Raw genomic sequence first — 13,630 nt, 5'->3', positions numbered from 1 at the left:
CAAACCAACATAATGAAAATCAATTAATAAATACAATAATCAATTTTACACTAAATAACATTATAAATGTATATATAAATAAATAACATCATCATCATAACACTAATTACTGGTATAGACCATATAGTCTGTTCCGGTCTCATTATACATCCAATATCCTTTTTTGAGGTCTACCCTGCCTTCTCTTTCCAATTGGCTTATATTTTAATATCTGTTTAGGATGTTACAAATAAATATTATAATTAAAATGAAATATTATAAAATTATAAATAATTATTTATAAAATATTATAAATAAAATAAAATATTATTTATAAAATTATAAATAATTACTGGTATTTATGAAATATTATAAATAAATATATATATTATAAATTTATAAATAAATTAAGTTTAATTTTTCCCCTATTAAAAACTACCTGGCACGTCAGCAAATCGATTGGTAAATTTTTGGCAAACGCACATAAAAAGGTTTGCCACCACTGACCTAGGTGACGGTGCTTTTATGATAATATAGTTAATAATAAAAAAATCATAAAAAGAAACACAAAAACTATATTATTTTGAACTTTCTTGAGTTTTGAAATTTGCAATTTCTTGTTCAACAGCAAATTTTTTTTTTATTATTTGGTCTGTTATTACTCAGAGCATGTCATAAACACCAGTCCAAGTGGTTGAGTACTTTGTATTAATTATATTTACTTGAAAATGCTGCTTTAACAAATACATTGTGCATTTTTCTGCACGTTTTTTAAATTGGGATACTTGCTACATGGCAAATATTTCCAAAAATTATCTTCCAAACTATTTCTGAAGTTGCAAAACAAGGAATCAGCTGCTTCTAAAAATGCCTTTTTGAAAATTGCCCCATCACTAAATGGTTTCTCATTTTTAGCAAGAATTGGAAGGGTGCAATCTTCCAGTTATGTTATTCTTGAGCTGAAAGGCTTTTTTTCAGTTCTTTAAGTTTAGCTTTCTGCAAATCACTATTTTGTTGATAATTAATTTCAGAGTTACTATGTACTGTTTTAAAGTGACATTCCAGGTTTCATATCTTTGGTAATTCAACAAAAACATACAATTAAACCATTAACATACAAAGATGTCTGTGACAAGTCTTTTGTTTTTTGCACCAAAATTGATTTTGATGTATCGCCGACATTACGAAGTTCACATCAATTTCAAATGAATTTAGAGTCAACTTTAAAAATAATTTATATGTCAAAGGGTTAAATAATATTTTTCTTTTATAACAGAAAAATAATCTTGCCCCCATTCTTCACAATAGTGATGTGTTGTCTTTTTTAATGTTGAGCCCTACTAGAAGTTGGTAGATCAACCTATAGTACTGTGTATGGGTTGGGAAAGAAGGTACTTGTTCACATTACATTAGATTCGAATGACTGCAGATTGTATTCCCTAGGAACACATCAAGGGGAAGACTTCCATAGTGTAGCAGTTGCAGGGACGAAGGACGAGGAGAAGAAACTTGTTTTGTGGGTTTCAAGGTGCACTGTGTAGGGATGTTGAGCAGCAGCTGCACATGTTCCAATGAGCTTGGTACTAAGTGGGGGAATTATTGATGCTATTTTGGATGAACATTTTCCATAGAAATATTTGTAGAAGACACATAGTACAGAGACGAATCGTCTGTGTGAAAGTGGGAGGAATGATTTGGTAAGAGATGGGTCATAATAAGCCTGATTGCTCTCCTCTGTATGGAGTCAAGCAATTTGAGGGAGCTTTTGGGGCCCCATCCCATTTGTGGGAGCAGTATTAGATGGTTGGGTGGATTTGTGATTTGTATAAGGTTAATAGCTGTTCAGGAGTGAAGGAACGTCTTGAGCGAAAGAAATCCTAGTTTTTTAGAAGCTGAGGATGAAATGGTTGTTATGTGTTTGTGCCAGGAGAGGCTTGATGTCAGGGTAATTCCAAGAAGAGAAATCTCAAATAGTCTGGAAATTTGGGTATTGTCAAAAATAATACTGAGAGAAACTGGTTCTTCTTTTTTTATGAGAAATGAGACAGTACTGGGTTTTATTTGCATTGAAATTGACTAGGTGATATATCTGAATCCCCTTGGAGGTCTGAATTAGGGGCAGGGGTAGTTGCTGATCTATAGGTTGAGGTGAGTTGTGTGGAGTAAGGTTTATCAAAAGAAAGGGAGGAGTGCAATGTGCTGTCATCTACAAAGCTGTGTATTGGGTTGGAAATAAGCTGAAGTAGGTCATTGATATAGTAGGAAGAGGGGTTGGTGATAGGACAGAATCTTGAGGAACCTCAGCATTAGTTAAATAGTGAGAGGATAAGGAGCCATCCACCACCACACATAGTGAGTGTCCAGACAGAAAGCTGACATTCCAATTACAGAGGTCTTGAGATAAACCAAACGATGGTAGCTTGCTTAGTAAGCCCTTGTGCCGGACTCGGTCAAATGCCTTGGAAATATCAATTCCAACTGCTTGAGATTTGGCAAACTTCTCCATGGCATTTGACCAGAGATGGGTGACATATGTAAGCAGATCTCCTGTTGATTGGCAGCGACGGAATCCATACTGGCGGTCGTTTATTAGACAGGTAGCTTCAAGGTAGTGTAGGAGTTGGGAATTGATTTTTTCCATTACTTTAGTCAGGACTGAGGTGAGTGAGATGGAGCGGTAGTTGGACGGCAGTGACTTGTCGCACCTTTTGGAGAATGGGTTGAATATAAGCCAATTTCCAGGCTGGAATACCAGTGGAGTAAGACAGTATATATAAGTGACATAGGACAGGAGACAGTTCTGGTGCACAAACCTTCAGGACAATTGGAGGAGTACCATCAGGGCCAGAAGACTTTTATTGTGTCTAATTTAGACAGGTTTTGCTGATCTCTTTCTGGCAAAAGGATATAGGGGGCATTGTATGTTGGGCATCTAGAATGGTTGGGGGATATTTGCCATTGTTGATTTTGTGTGCATTGGAGAACAAAGTGTGAGGCCAGATGATTAGCCTTATTAGCCTTTTCTGTAGGAGATGATGCAATGGAGTCATCTGGATATGGTAGAGGTGGGAATAGTGTTGGGCAGAAGTTACGGTGCTTTGGCGAGAGATCAAAAAGGCTCGGCTGCCATTTGGACAGGCTGCTAATTTCCTGCTTTTTGCTCTTTCGAACTCTGTTTGAAAGCACTGATTGTTTTTTTTTTTTTTTGCATTTATTTCGGGCTTGGGTATAAGCTGTAAAGGAGGATGGGGTTCTTGATCTGAGCCACTGATGATATGTTTGGTTTTTTATTTGTACTGCCTTGGTACATCTTTTGGAAAACCAGAGTTTAGTTAGAGAATGGCAGGTCAGAGTACTGTGGGGAATGTATGATTCCATGCCAGTGAGGGATTACTGGCATGGTTATTAGTTTAGTGCATGTTGGAAAGTCGGAAGCAATAGTCTAACCATGGGAATGAGGCATAGAAGTTGCAGAGGCTGTCCCGCTTGGCACTGTTATAATGCCAAACTATTCTTGTATGGGAGTGGCTATGTAAGTGTTGTTACATGGGGGAGGAGATGAGCACTTGGTTGTGATCAGAATTGCCCTCTACTTTCACTGTGTATTTGGAAGGATCATTGGTCAGGAAGAGGTCTAGGGTGTTTTGAGAGTGGTTTGGGTTATCAGGTATTCTGGTTGGCATCTGAACAAGTTGTGTAAGGTCATTAGTGATGGTGAATGTTTCAGCATCTCTGCCTGCAAGATCTGTACAGCTGGAGGAGGAAAGCCAGTTGGTATTGTGGACATTAAAATCTCTTAAAAAGATGATTTTGCTGTTGGGAAAGTGGGACTGGAGAAAGTCGATTTTTAGGGAGAGGAAATCAAAGAGCTCAGAGTAGTTGGTTGCATTTGGGGAGCAATAGAGACAACATGTGAATTTGACTGAGTTGGGTAGGGATATTTTCATCCAGAGGAGATGAAAGTTGGGCGATTCTAAGTTGGGTGCTCTCTGGCAAGGTATGTTGGAGCGGATATATGCACAGATGCCACCCTTCGGTCGAAAGGAGTTAGAGTGTGTAGTTTGGAAGGTTCAGATGAATAGTGCTGGAGAGAGGTGAGATCTGAGTTTCTGCCAGAAAGAGTAGGTGGGGTTTGGTAGACTATAGGTGGTAGTGGACACTATTAAGGTTGGAGTTTAGGCCACAGATGTTGTTAAAGTGGATTTGTAGGGTTTTGTGAGTCATGTTTGACTGCAGGGGGTCCTGCACTTTTCCTATGCAGTGCCTGTATACTGGTCACCATGGTGGCTGCTAGTGGTATCACTTAGTTTTTGTACCAATTTAACTTGTCTGTAGTCGATGGTCCAACTGTAGTCACCATTTTCATATTTTTCTGCAAGTTGTCTTCGAAGATGGCGTCCTTGTTTCCTTTGTGCAAATGATAAGTCTGGTCGAGCACATATGCGCAACTGTGGACAAGTGTCTTTGAACTTGTTGTCAATCACTGCTATTAGTTTTGATGTGCTTGTCGGCGTGTCGTAAGTCACTTTTACGAGGCGTGGAAAGTTTGTTCCATCCTTGCTTTTGTTTATGGGTCCAAAACAATGTCATCCGATGATATTTTTAGGGTCGATGTCTCATTCTTCAGCTAGTTTGATGATGTCTTCTTTTAGTGCTTTTCCATTTTCTTTTGGAAAGTTCAAAATGACAGCATTGGATTTTTTATTTTTGGCCTCCATCGAGTCTTGCACCATTGATGTGATTATTTCACGGAGTTTATTCGTGAAATAATGCTGCTGATTGTCAGTTGATTCGAGCTTGGTTTCTAGTATGTGTATTTTGGAGGAAAGAGTTTCGTTCATAACACTGATGTGTTGTTCAAGGTTTTCTATTCGGTTGCCTAAATTCAGGAGCTGTTTTACAGGCGGGAGGCACAGCAAACAGAAATAGGGCTGGTTAAGGTCAATATGTATTTTATGTGCTGTTTCATCCATTTTTGCTTAGGAAGCGTGTAACCAGTGACAGCAGAACTTGCACATTATACCCTTTTTTGTTGCTGATATCAATTTTGCAGCTGCGGCACTTTGTGGGTTTATCAGCAGTCAACAGCAGTACACTGCTGAGACAAGAGGTACTTGTTCATCGTTGGCTTTTGTTGCTGCTATCTTTGCTTTGTACAGTAGTCATAGTGGACACTTGCACATGGCCGATTTTTAGATTGAAATGTAAAAAAAAATATTTTAAGGAAATACATTTATTTACATAACCAACATACACTATGCTTTGCTAATAGGCCAAAACAGAAAACACGAGTTACTAGTAACTAGCTCATGTGTACTTGTCTTCCAAAAATATTGAATCGTGGGAGTGGAACAGGATTGCATCCAACACGTATTGTATTATGTGATTATATGAGTTTGAATGTATCAAGTGGACTTGCTCAAGCAAAATTATTTCTAAGAATGGATGTACTTTTGGTAATGTTATTAGAATGCAAGCGGCTTCATGTGTTAAATTCTACTATACAAATTTTTAACAAATTGCATTCTTGATAATTGCTATCTTAAGAACACAGTGACCACCAGAACTCACAGACTAAAATGTGGCAGGGCTTCCTGATATCCTTGATATAGCAGTACTACTAAATATCGTGCATCATTACCAAATAAGTGTGATGGATGACCACAACCGAGTATAAGTCCAGCTATCAACTGGGCAAAACTAACGACAGCTCTACATGAATCTGTTGGCCCAATTCCCACAATCGACTTAAAGGAAAAAATTGACAACTCAATTTCAAACCTAGAAAAGGATAACAAATTCATTAACAGCTGCCACGCACAAACTCTGACTGACCTCCAAGTTTGTGCGTGGCAGCTGCATGAGGTACATGAAATCATCACCAAACTTAAGAATAGGAAAGCGCCAGGCCCAGATGGGATTTCTAACAAAATCATCAAATGCCTGCTACATAAAACCGTAATGCACATATTAAGATATCACTACTTTCCTGCATGATGGAAAGTAGCAGATGTAAACTTAATTCCAAAACCAGGAAAAACAGAACATCTTCCCCAAAACCTATTCCTAAGTCAGTCTGCTTTCCTGCCTAGGAAAAACAACTGAGAGGGTAATACTAATAAGACTGCAGAAATTCACATTTATTAACATTTATCAAAATATGGCACAATAGGCTTTTTTCAAATTCCTGCAGGCCAAATTTCCAATAGGACTAGTCAAACTTACCAAATCATATCTCATTAATCGCAAACTGTGAATGAAGCTACAGACAATTAGATCATCTAAATGCAACATCACTGCAGATGTCTCTCAGGGCCCTCTTCTATCTTCTGCTATTTGCTATCTATGTGGCTGACATCCCATGCACAGTTGCCACCACAATGGCCCTAAACCCAGATAATACTGCAATCGTATTTTGCTCCTAGCAACCTAACTGAAAAGTGCTATCTCAGTACTAGAACAGTGGTTCAAAAAAATGTCAAATTGATGTTAATGCAAACAAGAGCACTGCAGTGCTATTCACAAGAAGACAAATGTCCCCAGAGGGCAACATTATCGGAAATAGCGTTTAATGCACCACAGTTCTTAAGAAACATGTTTCACTGTGAAACTAATATCTCTAAGATCAAAACTTGCCTATGCAAAAAGGCTGCAAAATTTTTTGCAAATACTATTATCCATGCTAACTTACAACCTGCCAAGCAGTAAACTACAGTGAGTGTGATCCTGCAAAACATGTCCCAAAACCATACTGAACATGTAAGTTTTTTTTTAAAATCCAGAACCCCAAAATGGGCAAGCCAAAGGCTCAAGAATATTCTCAGCCTGTTATGTTCTACCATGTAGTAGTGGACTAAAACAAATATCTCAGAACAAACATCCCAAAAAAACAGCTCACAATGGGTGAGCCATGTGCTCAATAATATTCCTTAATCCAGAAATTTCATTGCAAATCTGACAAAGGAATAAAGGACCACAAATTCAATCATTCCATCTTGCCAGAACAGCTAACAAGAGCATAACTAACTGTTAATAGTTAACTTTAATGTTAATAATTAATAGATTTGAATTAATAAAATTCAAAAGGTCTGGTTCGAGGGCTGAATACCAGATGATTGGAGTAGAGCACTCATAGAATCTACAAAAAGGGAAATAAACCTGAATGTGAGAATTACATAGGTATTTCCCTACTGAGTGTACCTGGTAATATCATTATGTAAGTATACTTGAGAAATGGCTAAGAAAAATTTGTGGTGAACAAGCTTGGAGAAGAACAAAGCTGAGTTCAGGTCAAACAGAGGTGGTCAGGATCAGATTTTCACTTTAAAACAAATAGTTGAGAAATCGTGGGAATATGACAAGGATTTGCATTTAAGTTTTGTAGAAAAAAAAGAAAAAAAAAAGCTGTTCAAAATGCTTCAGTTGTGTGGTGTAAATGGGACATTATATCAAGCAATGCTTAGTCAATCTTGCCATAAATACTGTTACAATTTCTGCACACCCCAAAGCTGCCCACAGAATCGAGCGAGCCTAATTCTGTTGGTGGCGCTGTGTGCAGCCAACATTTGCATGTTTATCACTAGAGAGAGAGAGAGAGAGAGAGCTGTCTAGCTGTACAGATTAACTTGCAGTGGGGAGATTATGAGAACTGTGCATCTGTACTAGCACCTAACAAGGTTGAAATGCAGCCACCCATTATTTTCAACACATTAAAAACGCTCGGGATCAGCAGGATGTTTGTGTATTGGACTATTAACCATTATAATGATACAGAAGATGTATCTGACTGCTAAAGAACAGGTTGACCATGTTGCATTAGGACACAACTGGTGAGCTGGGAGTGAAAGCCAGTTGTCATTCTACTGGGGACTTCTTAACACCTCAACTTATACAGCAAAGGGTGATAAAATCAAAGGCACTTTTCCATTGTACGCAAACAATGGACACAGATTTATTTTCATAGATAAGAAATTTTTCACTATTGAAGAGTTATTTAACTGCCAAAATGATGAGGTATAAAAGCCCCGAATGGTCGCTCAGCATATGCCATAGCACTCAGGATCCAGAGAGGTCATCACCCTACGTCAGCGATAGTTTGGTGTGTGTGTGTGTGGGAGGGGTATCTAACTTGCATTTCTGCAAGAAAGGGATCAAAACCTCCAACAAAGTGTATCAAGATACTGTGCTGGAACCTGTAGTATGGCCCTGAACAACACCTTGGATCACGGTAGTCAGTGGACTTTCCAACAGTAGTTGGAAGCAGATGTGCCCGACCACAAATCACCATCTGATTGGCTGTCTGGAAGTCCTGATCTGAATCCATTGGACTTCAAATTGTGGTCAGAGCTTGAGATAGCTCAAATATTGAGTGCTGCTAATATGCACATTATATATGTGGTTTGTATGTGCTGAAAGCTGTAAATGATTTGCTAATAGATTAAAGGTTTATGTGCTGTTCAAGTTGTAACAGTTTTTATGACTATACTAGGATACAGAGTTGTAAATTAGCAGTTAGAATAGAAGGAGTTACAGGAAGATGGTTTTATGCTAAATCACATGTGAGATAAGGGTGTACATTATCTCCACGGATCACATTATGAAGAAACGTATTAAACCTGATGTCAAAATTGTAGATGTTAATCTCAGTTCTTTACTTTATGCAGATGATGTTATATTCCTAAATAAATCCAGGACAAGTCTGCAGGATTCCCTGACTAAATTGGATAACTGCTGTGATGAACTTGGTATGAAAATGGGCAGAAACATTAAAAACATCAATTGCATCTTGAATGGAGAATCTATTGAACAAGACATTTCAGCTATTTAGTCATAATTTTTAGTGAAGATGCCAAATTGAATTTGGAAATAGACAGCAGAATTAGCAAAGATAGTATGTAGGAAGTCAACTGAATAAATGTGTATAGAATATGAGAGAGAATTTAGTCAAAACACTAAACTGATATAAAGCCATGTTCAAACCAATTTTAACTTATGGATCTTAGAGCTGGGTTAGAAATAACACTCTTGATCAAAGACTGGGGGACATTGTTAGCATTCAAGAGTGTGTTAGCAAAGTTAATCTCAGGTGGTATTTAAACAGAGTTGAATAGCAAAACAAGTGTTCTTGTTTTGCTATTCAATTTATTCTTGTTTGCCAGGAAAAAATACTCGGAAGAAGACCACGATGTAGGTGGATTGGCATAGTAAAAAGTGCCTTAGAGGACAGAAGTAGAAGAGCTGATAATATTGGAATGTTGACAGATAACAGGCTAATTTGGAGGAAAACTGGTGATAGGAAGTTAGCAGTGATGTAACTTTTTCATGTATTACTGTCAAAATATCCTGTACACCCCCTGGGGGGTATATGGCAGGAATTTGATGATGATGTAGTAGTAAAATGCTATTTCAATATATTTTTAAATTACTCTGGATCAGAGATAGTTGATAAAGATGCTTGATTGCTAATCAAGTAATTATATTAGACAAGAAAGTACATGAATACCTTGTATAGTGCGGTTTTGATTATTACACTTATCATTACTACACTACAATTACTACAATAATGATAAGTGTAATAATCAAAACCACAGCTCAGTGGATGTGGTGTTTGCACATCACGGTGCTTGGCCGCCTGAAGGAAGACTATTTCGAGTCTAGTCGGTGACTAGAGGAAATTTTTCTAAGCCTTTTTTCGACTGGCACGGGCAAGCGGGTTTTTTATCCTGGAAACTTGGGTTTTTCATCCCGTAAACTCAAGAAAATCGACCGCAGAACCCACACTATTTCAGACATTAAATATATTGTGTTAGGGACCACCAGATGGCAGCACTTGTTGAGCCATTCTCTTCACTGGGTGCCGCTTAATTAGTGATAGCCTTGGGCCAGCTATCTCTGATTGGGTACCAGTGGAAATTGAATTGCCCACTCAGTCTCCAAAAGTTAGATGGGGCTAAATGGCCTCGCTACTCCCTGTACGGGAATAAAAGGGCGTTAGCAGATTTTAAAAAAATTTTTTTTTATTACACTAACATTGTCAACACTGACCGGCGACTCCCAGGTGTCGAGAGCCATGTTTATGCAGTAGTTAATCGATTGGCTTTCACGTAGATACCTTCTTTCCCTGCTGCATTTTATTATTTACGTTAATATTAGTATTTAATATTTTTTTATTATTTAAGTATGAGTGAAAAGAGACAAAACAAAGAAGTCACTGTTTAGAGTAACAAAAAAATGCAAGTGGTTGACATTAGAGAAGAAACTTGAAATTATAAAATGGAACGAAAATGGACTTTGTTTGCTAAAATAGCACGTGAGAATTCAATGAATGAGTCATCTGTACGTACAATTATTCAGAGCAAAGAAAAGATTAAACAACATGGAATGAGCACCGCTTCTTATATGTCAAAAGTGATCATGAGAAATCGATCTTCTACAATGGAAAATATGGAACGCCTTCTAATGATCTGGATTGAAGATTGTAATCAGAAAAAGATTCCTTTGAGTCAAATGATAATCCAGGCAAAAGCAACAAGTCTATATGACAAAATAAAAGAAAATGATAGTGAAACTTCTGTAGCAAGTCACGGGTGGTTCTACAATTTCAAAAAGCATATGGGACTCCATAATGTAAGAATCCAAGGTGAAAGCGCAAGTGCTTACACTAAAACTGCAGAATTATTTCCCAATGAATTGAGGGAGCTTATTGAGAAGGAAGGCTACACAGATGATCAAATTTTTAACACTGAAGAGACTGACTTGTTCTGTAAAAGAATGGCATCGCACGCATTTCTAGCAGAGAAGGAAAAAACACAAGCTGGTTATAAAGTATCAAAAGACCGATTGACATTTTTACTAAGAGGTAATGCATCAAGTGATTTGAAATTGAAGCCACTGTTAGTGTACAGAGCGGAAAACCCAAGAGCTCTTAAGGGCTTTACAAAGAGCAATTTACCTGTTCATTGTCGTTCGAATAAAAAAAGCGTGGGTGATTCTTCAATTTTCGAAGACTGGTTTAAAACTTGTTTTTGCCCTGAAGTTAAAAGCTATTGTAAAAAGAATGATATTCCTTTCAAAATTTTGCTTTTATTAGACAATGTGCCAGGCCATCCAACTCTATTGACTGACTTAGATGAAAATGTCACGATTCATTTTTTCCCTCCAAACACAACATCATTTCTGCAGCTGATGAATCAAGGCGTTATCTCCACTTTCAAGGCTTACTATGTAAGACAAACTTTTGCTCAAGCTATTAAAGCTGCAACAGAAGAAGATTCTTGGACTTTGAATGAATTTTGGAAGAAATTTAACATAAAAGATGCCATTCAAAAAATTTATGAATCTTGGCAAGAGGTGACTCAAAGCAACATGAGAGCCATATGGCATAATATCTTGCTGCATTGTTCAAAGGCCTTTGTTTCCTTTGCAACACAGAAGGAGGAAATCTCAACAGAAATTGTGCAGATGGGCAAAGATCTTGGTTTTACAAGTTTAGATTGTAACAATGTGAATGAATGTATTGATTCTCATTCAAATGATGTAGATGATGAAACCCTTTTGGAGTTGAAACAACAACGAGCCTATGAAACAGAAGAAGATGAAGATGACCACACTGATGTTGTGGTTGAAGAATTTTCCTTTGCTGACCTTCCAACTTTTGTGAGAAAAATCGACGAAGCTTCTGACTTTCTCATAAATGCCGACCTGAATTTGGAAAGAAGCATCAAAGTGAGACAAAATCTCAATAATGCCATCAAATGCTACAGAGATCTAGTACTTGAAGAGACAAAGAAGACAAGGATAGTTCAACGAACACTAAAAACTACTTTAGTAAATAAAGTAAATTACTGTATGCTAAAATTGAAGCAATATTTTTTGTTTTCTACAACTTTTATATCAGTTTAAAAGGATTTTTATTTGTTATTTAGTTAGTAAAAATAACAATTTTTTTCATTTTTAAATATTTTTATTATCCTAAATTTTTGTAATAAACAAATTAAATAGAAAACCTTTATAAATAGACCTCAAACAATGCGGTTTTGCATAGCGCGGATGCTTCTTGGAACTAATTAACCGTGCTATACAAGGTATTCCTGTATATTGTTCAGTCCTACACCTAAGCATAAGCAGTTTGTACATAAAGTATCTTCATGAATATAATTTATTTAATTACCAAGTAAAAACTCTGACACCATCTGAGTGATACACCATTTTGTAGCAACTTGTATATGGAAAATATATGATTTCTGTATTGATTTAACCTCACTGACTGATGAGACCTCAGGGGTCAAACCTAGTGCGAATGGTGAACCTTTCTGTATAGCATAGCAGTATACATGTCATGTCAGAAATTAAGTGTACTTTGCATTATGGGATACTAAGGCAATTGATTGATGTTCACCTCTGTATATATATACAATTAGCTTAGTCTTGAAGAAACTTCACATGCAAAGTTTGTTTACTTACACTTAGGTATAGTATAAAAATGGCAATATTAAATTCCTTTATGCACCAAGACTGTTCTTGCATATATTTTTCTTTAATTACATTATATTTTAATTATAAGTGCAGAATTTTTTAAAATTAAAAATTGATTTATAAAACAGTTCAGTAGAAAGTTACTAAATATTTTTCTAAGAATGCATAAGAAAGTAATAATTTTCTTGAATAATTCTTATACATTTGAAAATATAGTTTTTTAACAAACAGATTTCATTTCAAATGCATGGAAGCATGCAGAAACTATAGAAAATTATTTTTCATTAAAGAAGTGTGCAGGAATTCAGCTTGAAATACGTAGGCTGTTCAATAAGTAATAAGACTATATTTATACAGAAAACAAATTACCTTTAATTGTCATCATTTACATGGTCTTTTTCGAAGTAACTACCGTGAGATGCAATGCATTTGTCCCAACGTTGCGCCCACTTCTTAAACACATGTGAGAGTCTGTTTTTTGAGAGTTCTTTCAAAACTGCCTCTGCAGCTTTTACACATGCTTTGTTGCTTTCGAAATGGCGGCCTCTTAGTGGTTTCTTGAGCTGAGGAAACAGCCAGAAATCGTAGGGTGCGAGATCAGGACTGTATGGAGGGTGTGGTAGGATATCTGTGTTGTTCTTCTGCAAAACGTCCACTACACAACCAGCAATATGTGGCCTTGCATTATCGTGGTGCAATAAGAAGCCATTCTTCAGCAATGGACGCTTCCTTTTGACGTGCTTGATGATAATCGCTGCTGTGTTCATCATTGTCTCTGTGATGGACGTTGAAGGTCTTCCCTCACGTTCAAGATCTTCCACATTTTGCCTTTCTTCCTTAAAAGTTTTATGCCAGCAAAAAACACTTGCCCTCGACATTGCTTCATCGTGGAAAGCTTCGCGTATCATGTTAAAAGTGTCCGATGCCGATTTTTGCAAACGCACACAAAATTTAATCGCATGACGCTGTTCCAAGGACGCTTCCATTTCGAAGACTGGTCACGCCTTGTAGGCGTGACGATGAGCACTTGCGTTTAGTCACATGACACTCTGGCACATCAGCCCGTATACGCCATCTATCATCCTTTTTTGTTAATACAGACAGCAACATTTCTTTATTCCACAGAAATTAATATTGTGATGAGTGATTTCGCCACAGTAAAATTAGTCCTATTACT

General features: G+C 37.0%; 1 protein-coding gene across 3 annotated transcripts in view; it reads left to right on the top strand.

Annotated features, from left to right (window-relative positions):
* The window catches only part of LOC150105461 (GTP-binding protein 10), a 210,743-nt gene that overhangs the window by 166,574 nt on the left and 30,539 nt on the right, over window positions 1-13,630 (top strand). The window lies entirely within an intron of this gene.

Source organism: Typopeltis vanoorti, chromosome 6 (genome assembly GCF_054136105.1).
Source record: "Typopeltis vanoorti isolate ZY-2024b chromosome 6, IOZ_Tvanoo_1.0, whole genome shotgun sequence".
NCBI classification, from domain to species: domain Eukaryota; kingdom Metazoa; phylum Arthropoda; class Arachnida; order Uropygi; family Thelyphonidae; genus Typopeltis; species Typopeltis vanoorti.
This window is presented reverse-complemented; position numbering and strand designations above follow the sequence as displayed.